The sequence below is a fragment of the Bos grunniens genome, chromosome 1 (assembly GCF_055505025.1).
Source record: "Bos grunniens cultivar Pamir isolate PY7600 chromosome 1, Bosgru_T2T1.0, whole genome shotgun sequence".
Taxonomy (NCBI): Eukaryota; Metazoa; Chordata; class Mammalia; order Artiodactyla; family Bovidae; genus Bos; species Bos grunniens.
In genome coordinates, this window is record NC_141165.1 from 52,960,989 (window position 1) to 52,972,951 (window position 11,963).

General features: G+C 35.6%; 1 long non-coding RNA gene across 1 annotated transcript; it reads left to right on the plus strand.

Moving 5' to 3' along the window:
• Positions 1–2,988: 2,988 nt before the first annotated feature.
• Positions 2,989–10,968, plus strand: LOC147379453 (uncharacterized). The gene is made up of 3 exons (XR_015133166.1): positions 2,989–3,065; positions 4,004–4,069; positions 10,796–10,968. It is a non-coding gene; the product is annotated as an uncharacterized LOC147379453 (long non-coding RNA).
• The last annotated feature ends 995 nt before the right edge of the window (positions 10,969–11,963 follow it).

The window sequence follows — 11,963 nt, forward strand, 5'->3', positions numbered from 1 at the left end:
CTGAACAGGTATGATTCCAGTTTAAGAGGTAATGTGGTATTATAGTTGTGGCACTATTATTTCCAGAAGAAAGATGAATTCTCAAACTTCACTCTTCTTCCCTGCTAACGTCTTAGGGCATCCATAGTTCAGAAAATTCCCAAGACATAAAGAGGCTGTATCATTCATTATATGTGCATGTATGCATTCCACATTGCAGTAAATGTTTAATGCCTTTTAAAACAGATTTTAACCTGTAGAACACAAGTTAACAAGTGGTTCTGTCAAAATAACTAGAACACAGGTATTATTTTAATTTGCAGCATTATCAATAACATAATCATCAAGAAACACATAAATTCAAAGAATTTTAACCACATTTTAACCACAGATTCTATTAATTTCTTTGTCAATATTTTGAACTTCTCCTTTACTTAAAAATAACAGTGAAACTCTTTATCATAGATCTTAGACACTTTGCTATCAGACTCTCTGCTACTCGCATTCCCTACCATTCTATGCTATGCTAAGTCACTTCGTGTCCAACTCTGTGAGACCCCATAAACGGCAGCCCACCGGGCTCCCCGTCCCTGGGATTCTCCAGGCAAGAACACTGGAGTAGCTTGCCATTTCCTTCTCCAGTGCATGAAAGTGAAAAGTGAAAGTGAAGTTGCTCAGTCATGTCCGACTCCTAGCGACCCCATGGACTGCAGCCTACCAGGCTCCTCCATCCATGGGATTTTCCAGGCAAGAGTACTGCAGTGGGGTGCCATTGCCTTCTCCAATTCCCTATCACAGCATGTACCTTATATCTTATTCACATGTGGTTTTCCACTTAAGTCTTGAAAGTCCTTGGGTCTGTAATGTGTTAACCACACTGTTCTACTCCCCTCTCTTCTACTGTGGATTTAAATGTTTCTTCTTCTCTACACCTATATTACTTAGATCATAAGACAAGAACACTTACCACAGTGTATCATATGTTTGTTTAGTTTTATGGTCTGTTTCCTCTGGTAGATAATGAGAGCCATCAAGCTAGGGCCATTTAGGTATGTCTGTAACCACAGAGGACAGCACAATTTCTGGAATGTGGTGGGTTTTTAATATCAATATATTGATTCAATCAATAAGTAAGTGAATAGTATTTCATAACTAATTTAAAATATAAGCTATTGTCATGGTACAGCTCTTTCATAAAAACATCACATTTTAAATATTAACCAGTGCAATGTTAGCCAAAGCTAGATACATGGTTACATGTAAGTATTTGACAGGATATTGCATTATATGGAGGTGTTACCTGGAAGGGTAACAATTTTTTTTTTCTTCATGAAGAGTCATTTGAGTAACTGCATACAACTAGACAAGGCAAATACAGAAATGGCAGCAGTGGATATCTTTGTTTATCTCTCATTAATGAATGAAGACAGTGGTTAACAACATGTGAGTGCTTACTTATAGTTCTATATTCTTTGCAAGTATTAGCTCTTCTAATTCTTGCATGCTTTCTGTAATGAAGATATTATTATTTTTCTACTTTAAAAGATCCAAAGCTGCAAGATAAAGAGATGAAATAACATGTCAAAGGATACTCAGATAGGAAGTTGTAAAGCTTGACAGCCAGGAGGAGTCTTGCTTTGAATTCAGAGTTGTTACTCCTATATTACAGTACTCCCCAGTACTGATAAAAAGCAAGCTATAGAAGGAACAGTAAGTTAAAGTAAAGATGGCAGCAGAAAAACTTGTGTAATCATATCCTAACCGTCTAGGCAAAAGGGTATTTTTGGATTGTTAGATCTACTATATGATTATTCCTAAAGTTTTCTCTATTTGCATTATTTTGACATTTTCTAAATCTTTTCCACTTGTTCCTTATTTATTTTTTTTTTTACTGTGATCCTGTTTTCTTCCTATATTCTCTTTTCTTTGAAATAATTGCCCCCTACCCCTGAAAATAAGGTCAATGGATGAATACCATAACAGAAAACTACTAAAGAGAAGGCTGGCATAAATTCTGTAGACTTAATGCAAAAAAAAAAAAAAAAAATGTATCAGGTGGTCATCCCATTTCAAGATGTTTGCCTCTTCACAGCTCACTGCCATGCTGAGAATTATTTTTTCAATGACTGGAAGATATTTCAACTCTGTATGTACCTCCTCAAAAAGTGCTAATTTCCTTGGCAAGTCAAAAATGGAACATCTGCTTATATTGACTCTCTGGTTGGAAAACAATAAGAAAAACTTTTTCTCCTCTTTTTCTGTGCTAGTGATATGATTGCAGTACCCTATTGCATATTAATAACTCTTGAGATGCATCCTTGTTTGAATTTGAATGGTCATAAATAAAATAAGGCAATATTGAGTTATAAAACAGAATAAACCATATTTGCTAAATACTTTCTTCACCAAATACAAACATACACATATAACAGTAAAATAAATGAAACATTTTAAAAAGAAGTTCTTGTTTATAATTGTCCTTCCCTAGTTACATGACAGCTAATGTGGTATTCATGGTCAAATTTTAACTTTTGAGACCATCTGCTCTATGCAAGATGTCATGCAAATAAAGGCTGTTTTGAAATAAGAAGAGAACAAAACTCTTATTCAGAGAACACTTCCCAGCTGTGTTACCAGTTACTGTGTAATCATCTTTCATTATACATGCTGTATGGGGTACGGAGGATGATTAGAAATGCAAACCTGATGTTCTGAATTTGTACATCTCTTTTAGGGCCAGATCTGCTCAGCAAGGAATTTAGCCTCAGATTCCAATAGCAGCTCATGAAATATTTTGCTAAGTCACTAATACTGTGTGATCATTCTAATAGTCTATAAAGGACCCTAAAGACAAGTTCTAAAATTCTTATAGAACCCTAGACACCAAGACTAAGAAGTATAAGACTAAGCAAAATCAGAACCATAGTATTATCATCTTTGTTCTCTTTCTCTTTTCCTTCCAGTTGACTTTTACTTAATGTGTAATACAGCACAGCAAACAGTCTAATGTTATGTTATATATTTCCTTATTTTCTCCACACAAAGTCAAGCACTGATACCAGTTTGGGGAGAGCGCACCATTTCAGGTACAGTATCCCTTTAACATTATAGGTGTAGTATATGGCTACATAGCATGATGTCTTAAGCAGGTATATATTAATATTTTGTAGCTCATTGTTTGCATTTATCTCACAGATCATACCATACTGAGAAATAAGAACAGACTCATTCTGTGTATAATTGCTTATTTCATTGTAGACATCTTGTTTCCAATTTCTCCAGTTATCTACTGCTACATAAAAAACTATCCTAAAAGTTAAAAACAGCTTAAAATGCCACTGATTTTATTGTATCTCACCATTTTGTGGATAATGAATATGCACCGGATACAGGTAGGTGATTTTTCTGATCCATATTGTATAAACTGAGGTCATCTGGTAAGACTTAGCTGATGCCAGGCTGGGCTGGACGATACAAAATGGATGTTCTGACATGTCTGGTCTCTTGGTGAAGATACTTGGAGAAATGGGCTCAGTGGGTCCCTCTACAGAGTGGTTTCGGGGCTTCTGCATATAGTACCTCAAGTATGGTAATTGACCCTCTTACAAAACAGCTCAAAGCTTCATGATACCAAAGTGGATGCTTCCAGTCCTTTTTGATAGGTATACTTCCAAACTAACACAATGTTATTTGCACCAGTTTCTACTGGACAGGTCGCAGGTCATGACAGATTCAAGGAGAAAGGAATAAATTTCTTACTTCTCTATAGGAGGACTGTTTAAGAATCTGTGGTCTTTTTAGTCTGCCACACTAGTCTTTACTCAAACAACAACAAACTTTAATTATTATTGTGTAGACATTGCAGTGATTAGATCGGTAGAATATATTGGTATTCTTACAAGTGATATACTGATGAGTCAGAAACTGCTGATTTGCATCTATAATCTTGAAAAACACTGCCAAATATTTTACAGACATGTAGAAATATTTACTGTGTCTTATTCATCTTTGTTTTCCCTGATAGTACTCAATGAAAAAAAGGTGTTCTCCACTATTTGAAGAAATAAAGAACATAGGACTGGACTAAAAGGTAGGAGTGTGGAGGGATGAAAAGAAAAGAGAGTTACAGAAATTGAAAAATAATACAGTAAGACAGAAATCTGATATTTGAAAGTCATTCCATTTTTGTTTTTGTTATCTATTTATTCTCTGTTAAAGCACAGAAGTGGATTATATAATCTCTTAGGTCATTTCTATGCTAACCTTTTACAACCCCATGATTGTACATACATACACACACACATATATATTTTAACATAATCGTGTTCCACTGAAGGATAACTTTCAAATACCTTTTTCTAACATTTAAAAGACTTTCATTTTGAGAAAACATGCAAAAACTGAGGGCTGTCAATACTGCAGTGGGTTTTTTTTTTTTTTTTCCATTTTTTAATACTTATAATTCAGTTAAGTCTGCCAGTATACCATTACTGTTTTTGTCAAAAGCTAAGCAATTAGATCTGTTTAGATTTTACATGGTTATCTTTACCAAGGCAAGTACTGAGAGGAACTCTTAATTTTGGAAAAATAGCTTGTAAATATCTTAACATTTGCTTCTTTTACATTAGAGCAAATTTTTAAATTGCTAACTTCAACTAACTACATTTAATGATAACCCAAATAATTTTATCATATCATAAATCTGTATGTTCAAAGTAATAGGAGTTACTTGAATATACATATTATCGAATAATCTCACAAAAAGTTATAAATCATGTTCATAATTCCTATGATAATTGAAGTAACTAAAGTAATTATAGCTATCACACAGAAATAAAAATGCTTAGTGGATATATCTCAACTGCTCAAGCTTAAAATTTGAGAAGTTTAAGTGTTAGTCACTCAGTTGTGTCTGACTCTTTGTGACCCTATGGACCGGGACTGAGCTTGCCATGCTCCTCTGTCCATGAAAGTTTCCAGGCAAGAATACTGGAGTGGGTTGCCATTTCCTTCTACATAGTATCTTCCCAACCCAGGGATCAAATCTGGGTCTCCGCATTATAGACACAATCTGTCTGAACCACCAGAGAAACCCTTAAATCTGAGAACCTTTTATATTAAAGAAAACTTTAATCAACCTATCACTTTACAAAAGTGATTGTAAAAATGACTCTCTTATTTCCAAGACCTGTTTACAAGTTAAAATGTAATTTGTATAAAAAAATGTGAATCGGCAAAGTATGTCTAAAATGTAATGAGAACTTGTAATGGAAAATTATAAAAATACCAAATCACCCTGTTTGCTGTTTTTGTTGTTTATTTTAAACAGAACCTGCATCATGGCATAATTTAGCTTATAATTTGCTACTTTCCTTCAGTTTATTAAAATGAGTGACTGGGGTGGAAGGGAGGCAGAGTGACAAGAAGTCATTGGTTAACTGATAAATAGACTCATGAAATTTATGTGATAAAAATCACCTTTCAAAGTCTGAATTTGGAAACAACATAAACCCAATTAACAATAACATTTTTCTTTTTTTGCCTTCTATCTGGCTATTCTTTTTTTTTCCCCTCAGATAAAATCTTAATGAAAACCTATGCAATAATGTGGTTTATAATTATCTATGGATGCAATTAGAAGTCTTCATATTCTCTGACACTGCTTCAGCCTCTTTCTGTTTTTGTATGTCTTCAATCTTTGTCTTTATAGTCCAACTCTCACATCCATACATGACTACTGGAAAAAACATAGCTTTGACTAGACAGACTTTTGTTGGCAAAGTAATGTCGTTGCTTTTTAATATGCTGTCTAGGTTGGTCATAGCTTTTCTTCCAAGGAGCAAGCATAGAATTGATGCTTTTGAACTGTGGTGTTGGAGAAGACTCTTGAGAGTCCCTTGGACTGCAAGGAGATCCAACCAGTTCATCCAAAAGGAAATCAGTCCTGAATATTCACTGGAAGGACTGATGCTGAAGCTGAAACTCCAATACATCGGCCACCTGATGCGAAGAACCGACTCATTGGAAAAGACTCTGATGCTGGGAAAGACTGAAGGCAGGAGGAGAAGGGGACGACAGAGGATGAGATCATTGAATGGCATCACCGACTTGATGGGCATGAGTTTGAATAAGCCACGGGAGTTGGTGATGGACAGGGATGTCTGGCATGCTGTGGTCCATGTCATCACAAAGAGTCAGATAGGACTGAGTGACTGAACTGAATCTTTGTCTGATCCTGTTACTTTTCTCTCCAGCATAAACTGTACTTGAATTCTACCAAAGACACCCCACCCCGACCGTCAGCTGCAGTAGTTTGTGGTATACTAACTTTCCACCATTTGTCAACCCCCATTAAAAATACACTTATTTCACTTTTAGGTGGTTAAACACTGTTGCAGAAAGTCAAATCATTATGCTGACACATTAATTCATATTTTTTAAGTAGAAATATAGTTGACATACAATATCATGTTAGCTTTACGTGTAGTGCATAGTGATTTGACATTTCCATACACTAAGAAATGATCGCCACAATAAACCTGGTAATCATCTCTCCCCATACAAAGTTATTAGAGTATTATTGACCATATTATTTATGTCATGTTACATCACTCTGGTTTATTTATTTTATAACTGGTGATTTGTACTTCTAAATTCCCTTTACTATTTCACCATCCCTACTCTTCTCCTCTTTGGCAGTTATCTGTGTGTTCTCCATATCTGAATTTCTTTTTATTTTCTTTTGTTTCCTTTGCTTTTAATTTTCCACATGTAAGTAAGATCATACACTATTTGTTTTTCTCTGACTTATTTAACTAATATAAGACATATAGATCTATCCACATTGTCACAGAAGGCACACTTTAAAAATTTTATGGTTGAATATATACAATATTGCATTGTATGTATGTGTGTATGCACACACACATCTTCTTTATTAATTCATCTATCAATGGACACAAGTTACTTTCATATCCTGGCAACTGTCAATAATGCTCCAATTAACACAGGGGTGCATGTATCTTTTCACATTAGTGTTTTTAGTTTCTTTCAGGTAAATCCTCAGATGTGAAACTGCTGTATCATATGGCAGTTTTCATTCTGTGAGGAACCACCATGCAGTTTTCCATGCTATGCTAAGTCGCTTCAGTCCTGTCCGACTCTGTGCGACCCCATAGACGGCAGCCCACCAGGCTCCCCTGTCCCTGGGATTGTCCAGGCAAGAACACTGGAGTGGGTTGCCATTTCCTTTTCCAATACATGAAAGTGAAAAGTAAAAGTGAAGTCACTCAGTCATATGTGACTCTTAGCGACCTATGGACTGCAGCCTACCAGGCTCTTCTGTCCATGGGATTCTCCAGGCAAGAGTACTGGAGTGGGTTGCCATTGCCTTCTCCGACAGTTTTCCATACTGGATGCACCAATCTATAATCCCACAGTGCATAAAGGTTCCCTTTTCTCTACATCCTCACCAACACCTGTTACTTGTCTTTTTGATGATAGCCATTCTGAAAGGTATGAAGTGGCATCTCACTGTGGTTTTAATTCCCTGATGATTAGTAATGCTAAGCATCTTTTCTGTCTGTTGGCCATTCTTATGTCTATTTTGGAAAGATATATATTCACATCCTCTGCCCACTTTTTTTTTTTTGGTGAAGAGTTGTATGAGTTCTTTGTATATTGTGGATATCAGGTGTGTTGTGTTCAAATATTTCCTCCCATTCAATAGGTTACCTTTTGGGTGTTTTTTTGTTTTGTTTTGTTTTAGATAGTTGTGTTCCCTGTGCAAAAGTTTCTTAGTTTTATCTACTCCCATCAGTTTATTTTAACTTTTGTTTCCCTTGTCTGAAGAGGCAAATCCAAAAACGTGTTACCAAGACTCATGTCAAGAAGCTTACCATCTATGTTTAAGTTTTATTTTATATTGGAGAATAGTTAATTTATAATGTGTTAGTCTCAGGTATATAGCAAAGTGATTCTGTTATACACTTATCTATTCTTTTTCAAGTTCCTTTCCCATTTGGGTCACTACAGAATATTGATCAGAGTTCCCTATGCTATCCAGCAAGTCCTTTTATGGTTTCAGGCCTTATGTTTAAGCTTTAATTCATTTGCTTTTGTTTGTTTCTGTTGAAGTATATTTGATTTACAATATTATATAAATTTCAGTTATATGACAGTGATTTGATACTTTTATACATTACAAAATCTTAACCACAAAAGGTCTAAATACCGTCTGTCACCATGAAGAGTTATTACAATATTATTCAATATTTCCCTATGCTATGCATTAAAACCCCTGACTTATTTGATACTGGAAGTTTATACCTGTTAATCTCCCTCACCTGTTTCCTTTACCTCACCACCCCTTTCTCCTCTGGCAGCAATCAGTCTTGTTTTCTGTACCACTGAGTCTTATTTGTTTTGCTATGTTTGTTTTTATGCTTTGTTTTTTAGGTTCTACATAATTGAAATTATAAGGTATTCTGTGACTACTTGTTATTAAGTTGCTAAGTCATGTCCAACTCTTTGCAACCCCATGGACTGCAGCATGCCAGACTTCCCTGTCCCTCACTGCCTCCCAGAGTTTGCTCAAACTCATGCCCATTGATCAGTGATGCCATCCAACCACCTCGTCCTCTGTCACCCCCTTATCCTCCTGCCCTCAATGTTTCCCAGTATCAGGGTATTTTCCAATAAATTGGCTCTTCACATCAGGTGGCTGAAATATTAATCAAAGCTTCAGCATCAGTCCTTCCAGTGAATATTCAGGGCTGATTTCCTTTAAGATTGACTGGTTTGATCTCCTTGCAGTCCATGGGACTCTCAAGAGACTTCTCCAACACCAAAAATCAAAAGCATCAATTTTTCAGCACTCAGCCTTCTTTATCAGTTCAGTTCAGTCACTCCATCATGTCCGACTCTTTGCGAGCCCATGCAGCACACCAGACCCCCCTGGCCATCACCAATTCCCGGGGTTCACCCAAACCCATGTCCACTGAGTCGGGGATGCCATCTAACCATTTCATCCTCTGTCGTCCCCTTCTCCTCTTGCCCTCAATCTTTCCCAGCATCAGGGTCTTTTCCAATGAGTCAGCTCTTTGCATGAGGTGGCCAAAGTACTGGAGTTTCAGCTTCAACATCAGTCCTACCAATGAACACCCAGAACTGATCTCCTTTAGTATGGACTGGTTTGATCTCCTTGCAGTCCAAGGGATTCTCAAGAGTCTTCTCCAACACCACAGTTCAAAAGCATCAATTCTTCAGTGCTCAGCTTTCTTTATAGTCCAACTCTCACATCCATACATGACTCCTGGGAAAACCATAGCTATGACTAGACGGACCTTTGTTGGCAAAGTAATGTCTCTGCTTTTTAATATGCTGTCTAGGTTGGTCATAAATTCCTTCCAAGGAGTAAGTGTCTTTTAATTTCATGGTGGCAATCACCATCTGCAGTGATTTTGGAGCCCTCAAAAATAAAGTCAGCCACTGTTTCCAATTTTTCTCCATCTATTTTCCATGAAGTGATGGGATCTGATGTCATGATCTTCGTTTTCTGAATGTTGAGCTTTCAGCCCACATTTTCACTCTCATCTTTCACTTTCATCAAGAGGCTCTTTAGTTCTTCTTCACTTTTTGCCATAAGGGTGTTGTAATCTGCCTATCTGAGGTTATTGATATTTCTCCCAGCAGTCTTGATTCCAGTTTGTGCTTCTTCCAGCCCAGTGTTTCTCATGATGTACTCTGCATATATGTTAAATAAGCAGGGTGACAATATACAGCCTTGACGTAGTCCTTTTCCTATTTGGAACCAGTCTGTTGTTCCATGTCCAGTTCTAACTGTTGCTTCCTGACCTGCATACAGGTTTCTCAAGAGGCAGGTAAAGTAGTCTGGTATTCCCATTTCTTTCAGAATTTTCCACAGTGTATTGTGATCCACACAGTCAAAAGCTTTGGCATAGTCAATAAAGCAGAAATAGATGTTTTTCTGGAACTCTCTTGCCTTTTTGATGATCCAATGGATGTTGGCAATTTGATCTCTTGTTCCTCTGCCATTTCTAAACCAGCTTGAACATCTGGAAGTTCATGGTTCACGTATTGCTGAAGCCTGGCTTGGAGAATTTTAAGCATTACACTACTAGCATGTGAGATGAGTATGCACAGACTTATTTCTGGGCTTTCTATTCTGTTCCATTGATCTATGTTTCTGTTTTTGTGACAGTACCATAATTTTTTGATTATCATAGAATGTAGTATATATAGTTTGATATCAGAGCGATAATACCTCCACTTTTGTTCTTTTTCGATATTGTTTTGGCTGCTTGAGGGCTTTGTGATTCTTTACAAACTTTAGAATCATTTTTTACAATTCTATGAAAGATACCATTGGCACTTTGAAATGGATACATTGAGTCTGCAAATTACTATGGTCATCTTTAACATTATTAATTATTTCAATCTATGTGCACATATTTTCCACTATTTCTGTCATTCTCAATTTCTTTCAACAGTATCTCACATTTTTCAGAGAATAGAGCTGTAGCTCCTTGTTTAAATTTATATATTTAAATCGTTTTTTAAGATATTTCATTCTATTAATGATATATTAAGTACAATTAAAAAATTTATCTTTTGTTAGTTTAATATTAGTATATAGAAATGTAATATATTTATGTTTATTAATTTTTTATCTTACTAAATCATTTATCCTAATAATTTTCAATAGTATAATATCACCTACAAACAGAGACTGTTTTATTTATTTTCTAATTTGGATTTCTTTTATTTCTCTTTCTTTTCTCATTGCTCTGGCTAGGACTTCCAATACTATATTTAATAAAAGTGGCAAGAGAACATCCTTGGCTTGTTTTTGACCTTAGAGGCAATGCTTTCAACTTTTCATGGTTGAGTTATGATGCTGGATATACATTTGTCATATATGGCCTTTATTATGTTGAGGTAAGATCCCTGATATCTACCATGTTGAGAGTTCTTATCATAAGTGAATGTTAAAATGTGTCAAAATATTTTTCTGCATCTATTGAGAGAATCATATCATTTTTTCTTTTCAACTTTTTAATGGGGTGTTTTACATTGATTTGCAGATATGAAACATCTTTGCATCCTTGGTGTAAGTCCCACTTGATCATAATATATAATCATTTTAATGCATTATTGAATTTGATTTGCTAACATTTTGTTGAGGATTTCTGCATCTATGTTCATCAGTGATATTGGCCTGTAATTTTCTTTTTTTGTGGTTGTATGTCTGTTTTCATATTAGGTGATGCTGGCCTCATAGAATGAGTTGAAAGCACTCTTTAGTTTGAAAAGTATAGTTGTTAACTCTTCTTTAAAATTTTATGAAATTCACCTGTAACTTTGGTGTGCCCATGGAGGAAGGTAATTTCAAGGTTTTCAAACTCTGCCATCTTGGCCACTTCCATTGATTTCTTCAGGATTTAATGTGATTTTTAAAAACACTGATATACACCATCCTCCAACCTTAATGGGTGGCCATTATTTCAGAGATTCTCTATTGTAGTTTCCATTGCAGTGGTATTTTTTTTTTTTTAATCAGAATGTATTCCTGAAAACTTCTTAAAGTAATGATAGCATAATCATCAATTAGATGTTCATTTTATATGCAGAGAATAAATGTCTTACATACATGCCTTTGTATTTACTTTAAATAAATCAAACAGATGGCTTCTTGCAATATTTTTTTTTAGGTGAGAAAATTCAAGAGAAGCTAAGTTACTCAGTCAAGCTTATATCCCTAGTGAGACAGAGAAAAGGTAAAACTGTGACCTTTGCTAGCCATTTTTTCATTCATTTATTCAAAGTACCATATATTGCTTGTCTCAGATGTGCCTCTGTATTAAGTATCCAAGCATCTAGACAAATACACTCCCTTGCCAAGTGGAATTGACAATCAAAAAGGAAGACAATGGCTAACTGATGACCATTTTACACAGGAGTAA